The sequence below is a fragment of the Vicugna pacos genome, chromosome 6 (assembly GCF_048564905.1).
Source record: "Vicugna pacos chromosome 6, VicPac4, whole genome shotgun sequence".
Lineage (NCBI taxonomy): Eukaryota > Metazoa > Chordata > Mammalia > Artiodactyla > Camelidae > Vicugna > Vicugna pacos.
Genome location: NC_132992.1, coordinates 39,796,812 through 39,812,775, shown reverse-complemented (window position 1 = coordinate 39,812,775; position 15,964 = coordinate 39,796,812). Strand labels below are relative to the sequence as shown.

The 15,964-nt window shown below is 40.2% G+C and overlaps 1 protein-coding gene across 5 annotated transcripts in view; it reads right to left on the bottom strand.

Moving 5' to 3' along the window:
* AKAP6 (A-kinase anchoring protein 6) overlaps nucleotides 1-15,964 on the bottom strand; it is a 567,738-nt gene that overhangs the window by 452,959 nt on the left and 98,815 nt on the right. The gene's annotated exons all lie outside the window — the stretch shown is intronic.

The window sequence follows — 15,964 nt, the reverse complement described above, 5'->3', positions numbered from 1 at the left end:
AGAATGGGACAGACAAGGGGAGAGAAAGGAAATGAGAGAAGGGACCATCTTTTCCCTGTAGGAAAGGCACAAAGCTACCTCAGGCCTCTGGGCCCTTCTTCAGACAACTCTGTATAAAGGAAGAGAGCAGAACAGAAACAGAATACACATGACCTGTATCACAGAGGACAACTGGCAGCAGCAAGGAAGAGGCAGGAAGAAAGAGAAATAAATCATTTCTACTTTGTTTCAATAAATTAATTGTACTTTGTTTCAGTGTTTAGTGATAATTTTTTTAATGGAGGTACTGAGGATTGAACCCAGGACCTCATGCATACTAAGCATGCACTCTACCACTAAGCTATTACCCTCCCCACTGAGAATTTCCTTTAAAGCTAAGCAACTGAGATTTTTTTTTTTTTAAAAAGCAGCTCCATAGAGGAGAAAATAATCCTACACTCTTCAATTGTCCTTGAAGGAATTACTCTATTAGACAGTTATTAGTTTCAGTTATCTGGAAAATTCACTTAGGTGAAACAGCGTCTGTGAGAGTGTCAGGATAAAAGAATCATTTCCATTTATAAATATTAATTTTTCTTTAATCATTTGAAATAAAAACCCTGCCCTAAAAAGAAGTAACTGGTTTAGGTCACCCTAACAGTTTTGTAATTCTAGGAAACAAGTCAGACTACTTTGAAAGTTACTAGAGTGTGGAGCCTAATAGACCATGCACATGAGGACAATCAATAAATATTATTTTCTGGTGATGATTAGGCTGGCCCTTCTTTCCCAGCAGGTATTCAATCCTCAGCCATTTTCCTCTCTTCCATGCACGAGCTCCCACTGCCTTCAAAGGAAGCTTTAAAAATGGATTAAAGCAAAGATCATATATTGACTTCAAAGGGAACACTGAAAACATAGAAGATATTTCATACGGGAGGGGACAGAGATGGAAATTTTGTTCCTCTTATTATTTCAGGCTTAATGAATACCATCAGCATTCCCTGTGCATTCAGCCAAAAGAGTGCTTCCTTCCCTTTGCAACACTTTTCATTTTGACGACATCATAATAGTTGTTTATTCTTTAATAAAAATTCTAATGCTTGCTCTAAATATTTCAGTATTATTTCAGTGATGCTAAATATTAGTCTTCTTCCTCTATGATACAGTGGCCATGACAATACAATTTTGTCACACCATGTAAAATATTGCCATTTTAATTGCATACCATAATGTCACTATGGAATGTGAGGAGAATTATTCTTGATGGCACAATATTATTTTATTATACATAGCCAGATCTGATTTTGGGTCTCTCTTCCTCTTCTAAATTGCAAATAATTTAATATAATAAATTAAGAACTTTCTGTCCAAGTGGCCACCAGATCTGTTGTTCCTCTGAATGTTCCAGTGTTATCGATGTTCCATCACCATATTAACATCTGTAAATTCAAAAAACTTACTCTTTGCAGCATTAAAGGGACTCTGAAAATAAAAACATAGTCCAAGTAGGGTTTGTATTCTCCATAAAAAAACTGCATACTCATTCTAAAAAAATAATTATGATTAATTAGGGGCTCTTAAACATGTACATGAGCTAATAAAAGTCCTACAGAGCCCTCTAAACTCACAAGGACTCAGGTGTTTTACTCCAGAGGTAGGACATCCAGTTAAGGAATAACAAACAAAACTAGAACGCAGGTGTGGTTGACATGTAGGAGGAAAGCAGGCATTTAACCCAAATGCTCAGGCCTTTCCTAGGGAACTCCATGCTCCCATTACTGTGCTCATGACTGGTCTGTCTCCCTCTGCATGACTCCCCTGGCTTGTATACACACTCATTCTTTTTCAGTCTCTCTGTCTCTCTCTCTCTCACACACACACACACAAACACACTCACGCATACACAAACACTTCTATATGACTTAACTACATGTGGGAGTTGTAAGCCGCATGATGCAGAAAAGAGAGTGGGAGAGAGGGAGTCAGAAAAGTCTCTCCTCTACCCCCCATAGAGAAAGCAGAGGAGGGCATAGCTGAATGTGTTATACAATTCAAAGGAGAAAAAGATCAGACACAACATCATATTTGATTAAGTTCCATATAAGGACTCACAAATGAAATAATGAAACAAGTGGGACTTGTGCCAACAGTAAGTCAGAATGAGCAAGAGAAATAATTACATCAAACCAGTGAGAAAGTTCAAAGGGTATAGGGTTGCACTGATTTAGGTAAGCCATCCAAGTTTGACTTCAAATTATAAGACAAGACCAGACACTGCTCAAGAGAAGGGATGTTTCCTAGACCTTGTGGTATACTGCATAAGCAGTTAGGACAGAAATGACCATAATGTTACCTTTCTCAGTTTATTCCTCAACTGAACCCAAGAGCAAACAGTTTGAATGAAAACTAAAACTGGAAGCCTACATTCTCCTTATTCTCAAAGGAAAGCCTGGTTTTTGTCTAAATTTGCATCCATATTTTGAACCAGATAAGTCCTTCTGAAAGAAAACTTTTATTTTAAAAGAAAAAGTACTAATTTCACCTGTATTTTGTGCATTTTACTTATCCACAAATACACTCTGACGGAACAATGACTACATGAGAGGCACTGTGCTAGGTCCTATGTAAGACCCTAAAATGAAATAGACTTGGACTACATTCTCCTAGGGTACTGGGAGGAGGGCAGGGCATGGATAATGATGTTACAGGGGAGAATGTGTGCTACGGCCATCAAGAGTGAGAGGCAGGTAAAGCTATGTCGTGTATTTCACTTAAAAGCACACTTCACTAGGAGGGTTTCAAAACCCTAGTTCTGAGAATAGTTTATAGATTTTCTATGGGGAAAAGACAGATGGGTCCCAAGGTCAAATAAGTTCAAATACATTTGAGAGACACTTGGTAGACAAAGTTAGAATAGGTTCTTTACTGCAGGACTTCCCAATACCTTTGAGGAGCTAATATAACTTGCAAATTTACAAGAGAATAGAGTTGGTAGCACTTCTTAAACTTAACTTGACCACAGAACTTTTTTTCACAGAGCATCTCATGGAGCTAGTGACCTACAAAACACTTCAGGAAGCTCTAAGAGAGTTTGAGCTTGTGTAGAAGACATGGAGCATTTCAAATTGATCAGTCTGAGTAAGTGAATAGTAATTAGAAGAGAAAGTGGGAAAGGTAAGTTAGGGTCAGATCATGGAGGGCTGTGACCCTCTGACTACACCCTCATGAAAACCCCTCTTTACTTGGCTACCATGGTAAGACAAATCTGAATGACTGTGGTTCAAAACTAACTGGCTCTGCCACTTATTAACTATAAAACCTTCAGCAAATTACTTGACTTTTCCATCCCTGAGTTTCCTATTTCCTCATCTGTAAAACAGGGTTGTTACGAGGATTCAATGAGTCCACGAATATAAATCACTTATGAACCCTGCAACATAGCAAACACATACTAAACCTTTGTCTGTCTGTTTCTTTCTATCTGAGGCTTGATGTCTTTTCTAGCCTTTGACTATTCCTCTCTGTCTCCCTTGTTGGCTCAGGATTCCTCTTGTTCCTTAAATATTGGCTTTCTCCAGAATGGTCCCTTTATCCCCTATTTTCTACTTATCCTGAATGCTCTCCTTGAGAGATGGCTTCAACTTGTCTTCTATTCTACTTCCAAACCTCTTTTCCCCTCTGTATTACATATCTCATCATCCAATACCCAGTTGTTCAGGCTAGAAAACCTTGGGTCCATCCTCCAACCCTGCCTTGTCCTCCACTCCTCCCCACCCTACATTCAGTTGGTCAACTGATCCATTGACTCCACTTCTGAATTGGCTCTTCAATTAATTGATGGCTCTCCATTTCTGCTATAGGTTTTCATCACAATCTTACTATCTCTCATTTAGATTTTTAAAGAATGTTTCTAATTTGTTTCCCTCTTTCAAATGAGTCTTCACAGTATATTTCATAACTATAGTTTGAAACCTATAAAGATCCTAATTTTACATTAAATGCCTTGAACAATAAACTCCAGTTAATGATATTCATGCTGAAATATTTAGAGACAAATGAACTAAAAAGTGTAATTTGCTTTGAAGTGCATAAAAAATAAAATGGATTGATGGATTGTAAAGGGATGAATTGTTGGATAGATCAGTGATATACTTAAACAAGTATAGTAAAATGTTTACAGTACAATCAATGATTATTATACAAGTGCTCATTGTAGAATTCTTTCAACTTTGCTATATGTTTTAAAACTCTTCATAATAAAATGTCGGTCAGGGGAGGATCATGAAGTCTCCCTGTCATCTAGAGGACAGTATCCAAAAACATGTTGGGTGAGCCCATCACAATCTGGCTCCAAACTACCACTCCAGCCTCTCACTCTTCCCCCTGATTTGCACCCTGTGTTCCAGCCAAATGAGTCAAATGCCTTAATGCCTTATATACTCTTCTGGGGCCAAGGTTTCATCATTCTTTTCTCTTTGCCTGGAAGACTCTTCCATTATTTCTCTGTCTGGCAAATGTCTAATTTTTCTTAACAGCAGCATCTCCTCTCAGATGACTTCCTGGGCAAAATTAACTGATTGATATACCAATAAGTTACTGTTGAGCTGTGGTTGGTGCTTATGTATGTGTTTTTCCTACCTGTGCTAGGAGCTAATTGATAGACTATGTCTCTCAGTCTTTGTATACACAATACTCAGCACAGTCTCAACACATTCAAATCATGTCTCTGAATTAAACTGAACACCAGATTAAGAAATGTGCTATTTTTTGTTGTTGGACACATATACATGAGTTTAAGTTAAGAAGCAATAGGTTAATTATAACTGATTGTTTATCTAACTTAATACATTATTTTGTTTTATTGATAAAGCCCAAAATTAAAAGAATCAAGATGTATGCTATTTTTTATACAAAGCTGTAAGTAGCTACCTCTGAGCCTTTTATCTCAGTCAGTAGCAATTTCTCAGTCCTCTGTTCCACATAACAGTTGTTCTCATCACCTCTCATCTTTAACCAGGGATAACTATGATACCAGGATGTATAGCTGTCCTACTTTAATCCAAATGGGTTGCACACATTTCAAATCTGTTTTCCGTAATTAAGAAGTGAAGATTTTCTCTTCCTATAAAGACTTTTACATCAACATGTAAGAGAGGAAAAGCTCACTTATGACTAACTGATGCTTCGTCTATTTCTAGAAGTGCTAATGACAACAAAACCCGTAAGTTTTGAAATGAAACTCTGTATTATAAGAAGCTAGAATCATCACTGAAACATTAAAAAGTCCCTCAGAATTCTTAACAAAGTTTACAGCTAAACTTCTTACCTTTCCCTAAAACTTAACAGACAACAATTAGCAATAACACTTTAAGCTCTCATTTCATTTCCCTCTAATCATTCTGTGTTCTCTTAAGAAACAGCCTCCAAACTACACAAATTCTTGTCTTGGGTGTTCCTAACCCCTCCTTCTACTGGGTTCAGAAAAATTCTTGTGAATTCAATAAGTAAATGCTTGATTCCAAAAATCTGTCTTGCCATTTCTGTACTTTCCCTTATCATCCAGAAACCACTGTAATTTTTAACAATATAACTTTTATCATAAAAAAATTTCACTCTAGTGGAAAAAAATGTGACTGCTTCCAGGTTCACCATGATGGTATTTGATTTGAATGACTAGTACTTCTTACCCATTACAAACACTACATCTGATCCACTAAATTTGCATTGGTCCAAGGTTCCCTGAACTAAAACACCCCCTCTTCTGCCTGGCAATGGCATATTTCTTTACAAAAATCTTCAGTAGTGATTCAGAACTCCTCTACAGTCATAGGAATCCACAAAAGACCCATTAAAAGTAAAAGAAGATGTTAAGTTAATAAACAGCATTTACAAAATGGTTACCGTTTTGATTTGCATAACAAACCTTCTCTGACTTCCAGGCCTGTAAGCCACTCCCTTGGCATGCTCTCCTCAAGACCACATGCATCCTTCTGTATGGCAAGCTGTTTATTGGTCTCCTCTACAATGAGAGGCAACAACAAGGGGCTGGGGTATTCTATATCCCCAGGACATAGTATAGTGCCAGGAATAAAGTCAATGCTCAGTAAAACATTGTGTTGACACGCAGGAAGGAGAGGTAAGGACTATGGCTCACATATCTTGTGTATGACATTTTTAGGTCATAGAAAACAAGATAAGCATTTATTTCTAGGACTGAGATAGTTAATTTTCATGTTTCTGGAGTTCTCTTGCCATAGTTTAATATAACCTTCTACTTCTCAATATTACTGTTTAAACTAGTAAATAGCTCCCCTCAAAAGAAATGAACCAGTGAGAGAAATTAAATAAGACAATTTGTTGACTCAGTTTTGTACCTTCAGGAACTGACTGAAACTAAAACCAGGAGTCATCATGAGTCACTCTTCTTCCTCTCGCACACAGGAAGGGGATGCAATCACGAAACAGAATACACAAAAAGTGAAGCAGGCCCCTCCAGTATGAACACCTGCCCAAGTCTCTGCATGCCAGGAAATCTAGAAAACACAAACTCCAAAAAGATCCTTAACCACTCACTCATTTGTTTACATTTTGAGAGCTTTATAAGAGAAATATATTTTAGCTTTAAGGGACTATCCTCCTTTCCCCCGTCATTCAACAGTAAAGTAAAAGATTTATTCTACACAAGTTAGATCTTCCATTTCACCAGCACTAATAGGGTCTCTGGTTTCCTCCCTGATCAATCAGTACGTTATTTATGGCTAAGCCTCAGGACTGTGCAATTAGAGACACTGCAGGACTCTGTTAATGGTCATGCATCAGGAACAACATTTATAGCCTGCAGGGAATCAAACTCAGTCATTATTTGGGTTCACTATTCGTAATTAAGCATTTAAATAGCATTTTGCGTATCTAGCATGTTCAGTAATAATTTTTATAAGTATTCCTCATAAGAACCTAGAATAACACCATCAGATCAATAATATCAACTTTAATAAGGCACAAAATGATGGGGGCTAGGAACCAAGAAAGTCTCTCCCCTCTGCACGAAAGTGACGCACTGCCCCAAGGGTAAGTACCGAGTCACTTCTTCAACAGAAGTTTATGGTTTGTGCTGAATTGCCTACAGTCCTTCTGCCTTTTACTAGGTCCTCTCTTGATGTGTAGCAGATATTTCAGAACTTTTGACCCTGCCTGAAAATTCCATGCATCACATGTTCTGTAGCCAAAGTGGAACAAAACATACTGGCTTAGAAATAATGGTCACGTAATGGCCTGATGTTACATTGCTCTAGGGAGTTATGATTTAAAGCGAATTTACACACTTAAAGAAGAAAAAAAAAAGATTGAGAACAACTAAAAGAATTGTTATTTATATTTAGAGCAAGTCAACCACTAAAGGGGTAAACTCAAGTGTTTACAATGGATTGTTCTCCCCCTTGCTTCTCAAGGAAAAAAGATTCTTTAATTCAATTTACTATGCATATTGTGCATGTGATGGTTAATTTCATGTGTCAATTAGACTGAGCTAAGGAATGCCCAGATAGCTAGTAAAATATTACATCTAGGTGCATCTGTGAAGGTGTCTCTGGAAGACTGAATGAAAAAGATTGCCCTTACCAACATGGGTGGACATCATTCAATATGTTGAGGGACTGAACAGAACAAAAAAGGCAGAGGGAAGGCGAATTTGTTCTCTCCACTTGAGCTGGGACATTCATCACCTCCTGCCCTCAGACATCAGTGTTCCTGTTTCAAGGACATTTGGATTCAGACTGGCATTACCCCTGACTCCCTGATTCTCAAGTCTTCAGACTTGGACTGGGTTACACCTCAGCTTTCCTGTTTCTCCTGCTTGTAGACAGCAGATCATGGGACTTCTCAGCTTCCATAATGGTGTAAGCCAATTCTTGTAAGAAATCTCCATATCTTCTATCAGTTCTGTTTCTCTGGAGGGCCCCGATTAGTTTAGTGCACTAACTATAAGCTAATGCTTGAAAGGAAAAGAAACAACAATCTCAGGATCAAGAGGCCATTCACTATGAACAAGTCCTGTGAGCCTAACTATACCTTAATTATTATTTTTAAACAGTTTTATTGGACAAGTAGTTCAGAAAAACATAATAGACTTGTATACCTACATAGACTCCATCAAGAATTTTGACTCAGTTGGTCTAGATGTAGACAAGATAACAGGACAATAAGAAATCAGTAACAGATCTAATGACCTTACCTAATAGTGACTGGTTTCTGGGTTCTAATTAGTCTGGAAGAAGGTTGTTGGTGCCACCCTGCACTTCCCATTCCTTACCTGTTTTAGACAACAGGTCTCTCCCTCTAAGTGCTTTTTAGACCCATCCATTTTCTTCCACTTCACTGCACATCTTGATACCAGTCCTGGCTATATTTCACCTGGGTCCCCACAATGGCCAATCTCTGCCTTCAGTCTTGTTTCTCTCTGGTCTTTTGCCCCCATTTTAAAAGGGTGCCCATCTTTCTTGCTTTGCCCAGTTTACACCTATTGTTCCATCATAAATATTAATAATTACTTCCATTCTGAAAAGTGCCCCCTAGTGGGTGAAATCATATGCCTAACTTTAAACAGCATAACTCTAACCACATCACTCCTCCACTTAACACTTTCAGTGGCTTCCCCCTGCCTTTAGTGTAAATCCCAAACTTCTTTGATATGGCTTTTTAACTTCTTAATACCACTAAGCTCTGAATACCATGAGGAAGAGATTTTGGGGGAGGGGGTCTGTTTTGTTAACTGCCATAACCCCGGACCCCAAAGAGTACCTGGCACATAGTATGTTCTCAACTATGTGTTGAATCATTAGCTTTTAAGGTACCCAGTTTGGGCACTACCTGTATCTCTGATTTCATCTCCGACTTCTCTTCATAGTCTAGTCTTCAGTCAGACTGTACCATGTTCAGATCCTTTTTCACCTCTAGGCCTTTGCATATGATCTTCCTTCTGCCTGGTACATTCTCCTCCTTCCCCAGCTCTACCTCTCTCTTTCCCCTAATCTCCTGCCCAGTTCCTTTAGAGTGCAGCTTGAAAGTTACTTCCTCTGGAAGGCCTTACCCAACCTTCTAGCTAGGAAATGTCCCCCAGCTATTTGTGCCCACACCACTCTGTACTTCTCCTAGGCTAATACTCATCATACTTTCCAGTTAATTTTTTTTGCTTGCTCTGTCTCTGACTCTGTCTCTGTCTTTGTCTTTATCTCTGCCTCTGTCTCTCTCTCTCTCTCTCTCTCTCTCTCTTACTCTTTCCTTCTTAGTTCTGCTTGCTCCATGAGAGCATTTATACATATTCCCTGCATCCAGGCACCTGCTACAATGTCTACCACACGGGAGGAATCTAATAAGTTGCTCTTGAATTAATGAAAATAAGCTAATGTGATCTTAAAGATACAGAATTAAGATAAAATGGGATAACATTCCTGCCTCCCTCCACAATGGATGATGTTCAGTCTTGCAAATCTTGTGTTAATGTAAACACAGCCGCTGCCTGCTCAGAGTACAGCAATCAGTAGGGTTAACAGACTGCAAAACAGAAACTGAGATAGTTCAGCCTAGAAAAGAGAGAGAAGGAGGAAACAAAGAAATGAGAACTCCCTTCACATTTCTGAAAGGAAGATTAAACAGCTTTCGTGTGGCCCTGCTAGGGTCAACAGAAGGAATTAGAGGACAACAGGTTTGGGCTTTTTAGCAGTTAAAGCTACCAAAAATAAATGTGTCATCTGTGAGGCACTGACTTTCCTATCTCTGAGGATTCCTGATAGGCCAATTGTCATTTGGTGGGGATGTGAGGTTGGACTAGATTTTTTTTAGTCATAAGTAGCAAAGGAAAAAAAATGATAGAGATTGAAGTAGTTAAAGCAGCTTGGTCAGTTTAGAAGGGAAGTCTCCCTAGGCATGCCTCACTGAGCTAGCTGGGAATTCCTCCCTGTCCCCATCTATACACCTGTGAAGAAAAATAGGCTTGATCAAGTAAGATAAGAAGCAAGGTTTAATAAGCAGGATATTAAGAAAATTAAAACCATGAAAATGTGGTTGATGGCAATCCATTATTGTTTAAAAATACAATAAAAATACATTAGTAGATATTGGAATCAGTAGTCAACTTTTACCAAGCACAAAGAAAAAAGAAAAATCTGTTTGCTTTAATTCAAGGTGAAGAGAAAGAAAGAAAGCTGATCTTTTACATAATGAATAATATCTAAAAACGCTTGTGTTTATGATCTTAACTCCTGAGTAATTAATAATTTATAAAACAAAAAAGCAAGGTGACAGAATCTGCAGCTACTTCATTACATGAACATGAATACTTTTGAACATTTCATATTCTTAACCCAAACTTTGAGTCATTGGTGTAAACGTGCAGCTCTTATCAGGTTCTGAGAAAGACTCCAGGTGACAAACTAATGACACTGATCTCTGTTTTGTAGGTTCTGTTGTTCTGTGGACTTAGTGGGACAGGAAAGAAGTTCCTAGCTGCAAGTCTGAAGAAGTGACTAGGCCCCTCTCATTCAAAAGAGCCTGTCCCAGGGCAGTGGGACTGCTGTTTCCAGGAGAGCTTCCAAAGATCTTCTGAATTATTCATGGTATGAGTTGGAGCAGCCCACTGCAGGGAATTTTAGAATGCCCTATGTTTGGCTAGCATGCAGGCCCCTCTCAAGGACCTATTCCAGAGCTCAGGGAGGTTAGGCTGGTTTGTAAAGCACCCTGGTGTGTGCTTTGGAACTTCTTTCCCCCAGCTTCCTCTGAGCTGCACTGTGACCTTGTACAAGACTTTCTTTTTCCTAGGGGACAAATTTGAGATTTGAACACCTCAATTTTCATCATTAACATTTTGACTAAACAGACTAAACATAAACAGAAATGCTTGTTACATTTTTGGTGATCAACAGCACTTGCCACCACTACTCCCCAGTGTACGTGTGTATACACAAACACACACACACACACACACACACACACACACACACACACAGAGCATTTTCTAATCTGAATGTAAAGAGAGAAGGATGTCACTCTCTAGTTAGAAAAGAAACACAGCAAGAGATAAAATATGCAGTGTCAGTCAAAGTCAACATTCTAAAAATTAAAGGTCTTGGTTCACAGGACAGATTGTCTTGCTCTCACAATGGTTTTCTAAAGACCTTGGATTGAAGTCAGAGAGTATCTGCCAAGGAACACAGCCATCCCCCACCCCACACATCATCACAAGCATCCAGCCACTGGGTGGTGTAGGAGACAGGCTATCAGTGCAGTTTGACAACCCATTCAGAGGGAAATTTGACCCCAGAAGAGACTGCCTCACAAACAATTAACTCCTCAGGGTTCTCTGACACCAAGTTTAGTTCAAGTACTGTGTTCTAAGTGAATAAGGACTTGTTAGCAAATAAAATAATGAAATGTGGCAATCAGGACACTGTAAATGGGCAGGAGAAGGATGAGGGTGATGACATAAGGGTTGAGCAGAGGTAGCTCCTCATGGAGGGGGCAACCAAGGAAGGGTAGGATGAAGGGGAGGCCAGGACCAATGGATTGTTGTTTGATATATGCAGTTTTGCTTATGTCTGCTTATTTTAACGGGAGGAATTGTGAGGGTGTTTATATCCTAAGTCTGAAGGTCAATACAGAAAGACATGTTTGAAGATACAGGACATAGCAAGGGGATGAGCAGTGGGCAAGGGCCCCAGGAAGTGGGGAGGGGTAGGCTAACTGCAGACAGGGCAGGAACACCTCCCCCCCTGAGGAAGGAGGAGATGGTGAGTGCAAATGGTGGTAAGCAAGCCTGGGCGTGGAAGCTGAGGAGTTCGCACCCTATGGTCAACTGTTTCTTGGTGGAGTTGAGGGACATGGTCTTTTCCCAAGATGGGGCCAGTGAGGCCGCAGGGAGGAGCTTGAGACAAAGTTTGGGCTGGTTCTGAGAAGACAGGGGAAGGCTGACCAGGAGAATTATCCCTCCTGACAGTTGGCCTGGCACAGGTGCCCCAGGAATAAGACCCACAGAATATCACAGAAGAGAGGGGAGTCCCTCAGGGTCAGGGCAGCTGGAGGACGCTTTTCAGAGGAGGTGGGAAAGGACTGGAATCAGTAGTCAAGATCATACTGACCATTTAAGGATGTATTACATGGTTGGTTTCAAAAGAAGGTTCTACAGGTCCTAGGGTTGCCAGTAAGTCCTAGTGAGAGAACAGACACTCTTGATGGCAGTGTCCTTGTCATCAACGGAGAGGCCTAGATCTCAGGATGAAGAAGCCGTGTGGAAATGCCTAGTGAGCTGCAGCAAAGCCCCACCTAGAGAATTTCTCTCCCTACTCTCTCATGACTTAATCATTAGATAAGAAACTACAGTCCTGAGATGACACTTGACACAGGAACTGCCACCCCGTAGCTTACACAACTAAGAGCAAGATCAGAACAACTGGAAGCAGTCAGGACCTGGGAATGTGGCACTGCATCTGGTCATCTGCAGCAGAGCCACGTGCCAGGCGTTCAGGGAGTCAGGACTAAGGACTGCGGGCAAGTCTAGCTTATTTCCTGTGATAAAGTGGGTGCATGGCTTAGACTCTGAATGTCTGCATCTGTAAAGTATAGAGTTTGTCCTAGAATCTAGATGATTCCTAAGCTGTTCCCTGATTCTATTATTCTTTATAATTTTATCCATAGTTCTGTTATAATTTAAACATCTGATTCCAGAGTACAAGTATCTCTGGTAACCTAAATCTACAAATGAACAAACATTCTGGGACACCAATGTGGTTGTCACGATGTGTCATGGGTGTTTGTGTTATTGATTATCATCCAGAAAATAGTTTTCCCAATTGGGACTTCTGGAATATAAATTGTGGGAAATGATTCAAAAAGCCCCTTTTCACTTTGTCTTTGAAGTGAAGATCTTATCTCTTTTCCCTTGAGATTTCTACACATCATTGGGAGGTGGGGGTAAGTACTGGGATGGAGAGGAAGGACGAGGTCCAAATGAATACAAGGTTGAAAATACCACCAGTGTGAAGGATAAAAAGAAATGACTACTATTTACCTTAGCCAAAGAGCTAAGTAGTTACTTAGATATTTACTTAAATAATCCCACTCCTTCCCACCAGCTCCACCACCTGCCCTTCAACAGATGAGGTGGCTGTTGTGGAGGGGCACTGATCTTACAGCAGCAAACCTAAAGTCCCGTACACAGCTCTGCCCTGCCCACCAGGAGGCACCCACAATCTACAATCTAACCAGATTTTCCAAGGGCCTGGTCATGTTAAGAGGTAAGAGGGGTCAGGGGAGCTTACAATGAAGGCCTCTCTGTATCAGTATCCAGAAGAATCCTAGAGAGGACTGAATTAAACTGGTCCAAATCTACTTCATTTCTCTACATCATTTATTTCCCTCAAAACCTGCCACCTTCTTTCTCACACCTTCCTTTCTTTTCAGCCTTTTTCACAAAGAACAATCAGATTCACTATCTGTACATCCTCACCTCAGTGTAAAGAGACCTCCTGCTGCCACTCTTCCTCCAGCTCCTGCCCTCACCCCACTTACAATCTAATGGTGAAGCCAGATGTTTCCTCCCCAGCCCTCAGATTATTTTTTACCTATCAAATGTTCCTCCCTCACCATGAACGAGCCACTGCCCTCTTAACTATCTTCCTAGTAACCACCAATTCATCTTTTCAGTAGAAGCTCAAGCGGCACTTCCTCTGTGAAACCCTTCTCTGTTCTCCTAGGTAGTCTTAAAATGCTTGTTTTCCTATGTTCCCACAGCACCTAGTACATAATCAACCTTACTGGTAGTGGTTTGGTTGGTGGTTTTTGTGCTTGTGTCTATTCACTAGGATAGTAAATTCTTTGACAGAGGAAATGACGTGTTTTCTCTCTATAGCTCCAGTGCCCAGAAGAGCATGGCATCCAGCAGCAAACAAACAAAACTGTCTTATCCAGCCCATACCTCAGATAATATCCCATCTATTCAGCCATTCACACTACAAACCTCAGGACCACCTTTGGTTTATCCTTTTCTCTCTTCCCCTACTCCACCAAAGTCCTGAAATATACTTCTGAATTACTGACTTTTTTTCTGCTCTGCAATCCCACAGTCACAGAGGGATTATCTTTTCTTACTTGGCCTATGACAGTAACCTACTCACCACTTTCAGCCCTCCCACCACTGACTGATCTTTCAAGTTGTTGCAAAAGTGAATTTCTAAACACATGTCTAATTGTGTGATTTCTCTATTCAATAGGATAAAGTCCTAACTCCTTAGTATGGTTCCAACTTACCTCTCCAGTCCTAATTCCTGCCTCTCCTCTGTGATCTACCTGGCCCAACCAGCCATCTACTCACCACATACTCAGGTCATATTAAACTGGTACATGCCATGTCTGTTCCTGCTTCCATGCCTTTGCATGTGCTACCCACCTGGAGTACCACCACTACCTGTCTATTCCCTCTCCTCCCCTCTGCCCCACACACACATAAGCATATGCACGCGCATACCTCTTCCTGGCAAATTCCTATCTGGGTTATAAGCCAGTTCAAATATCAACTACTCTCTGAAGCTTTTCTTGAGTCTGGCAGAGTTCACTCGTTTCTCTCACACTGCACTCACATCACTCTGTTCATACCCTTAGTATAGAACTTAATGTGCTGAATTTTAATACTGTCTGTGTCCCCTACAATATTGTAAGCTTGTTGGTGCCCAAGACACACCTAGTTCATCTCTATAATGCACACAAGCCATACAGTGCCAGCATACAGGTTCTTAATAAGTGTTTTCACCACTGCTGAAGGTGATTATAAAATTTACATGCCTAGAAATATTAGAAAATACAAAACTTTAGTGGGGGAGGGTATAACTCAAGTGGTAGAGCACATGCTTAGCATGCATGAGGTCCTGGGTTCAATCCCTAGTAGCTCCTCTAAAAATAAATAAACCTAGTTACCTCCTCCCCCCAAAATAAAATACTTCAAATAATACAATAATAAATAAAATATTAAAAAAATGAAAAAAGAAAATACAAAACTTAAGCCTGAATGCTGGGGACACTCACTGGTTCCCAGGCAGAGGGATAAGCTAGATTATCCCTCAAGGACTCTCTCAGTCCTAGTCTGATTTTTACAGCATTTATTGAGTACAACAGGCCAAGCACTATGCTAGGTGATTTTTTAAACCAAGCGTCTTATTCATTCCTCACCACAAAACTGTGAGGTAGGCAAATTATTTCCTTTTCACTGGTGAAGAAAGGCAAGCTTGGAGAGGAAAGACTGGTCCAAGTTCCTGCAGCCAGACCACCAATAGAGCCCACTCCTGATGTGCAACTCAAAGATAAGCCTGGACAACAGGAATCTAGATTTCTTTAAGCACTGAAGCACTGCAATGCCCTACTGGCCCTAAGGAATGGGAAAGAGCAATCAAAGGATAAAATACTTGTTCAGATATCAAATGATTTTCCCTATAGCTTAAAGTGAGCCTGGATCTTTGTTGAGACTGAGCCATATAAAGTTTAAAGCTTAATAAAAACCAGTACTCAATCCTTATTGCAACTGCTGTTGGAAATATCCCCTTACAGGAAACAGAAAAATTTCAGAGGCAATGAAGAAAACTCTAATTAGTCCCTCACATTACACTTCACCCAACAGAATCCAAAACAAAACTCTAGATGGTGTCCCTTTAAACCATCTAGCCCATTCACTAGTTACTGTGCTTTGAAATAGCTGCCAACTAGGCTATTTCCTGCCTTCTTTCCAGTGCTGGCCTCACTGGCCTCCTGGCTGTTATTTGTCACCCCCATTTCCTTCTTCCTCTGCCATTCATAGCAGAGCACAACCTCCCTGATCCCAACAAGTTCCCTCCCTACCACATCATTTCTCACACAGTGTTCTCAGCCTATAGTGACCTTCCCCAGCTTCTCAAAAATATATACTCAGTGGCCAAAGCTAAAAATAATTTGAGCAATGTAACAAATA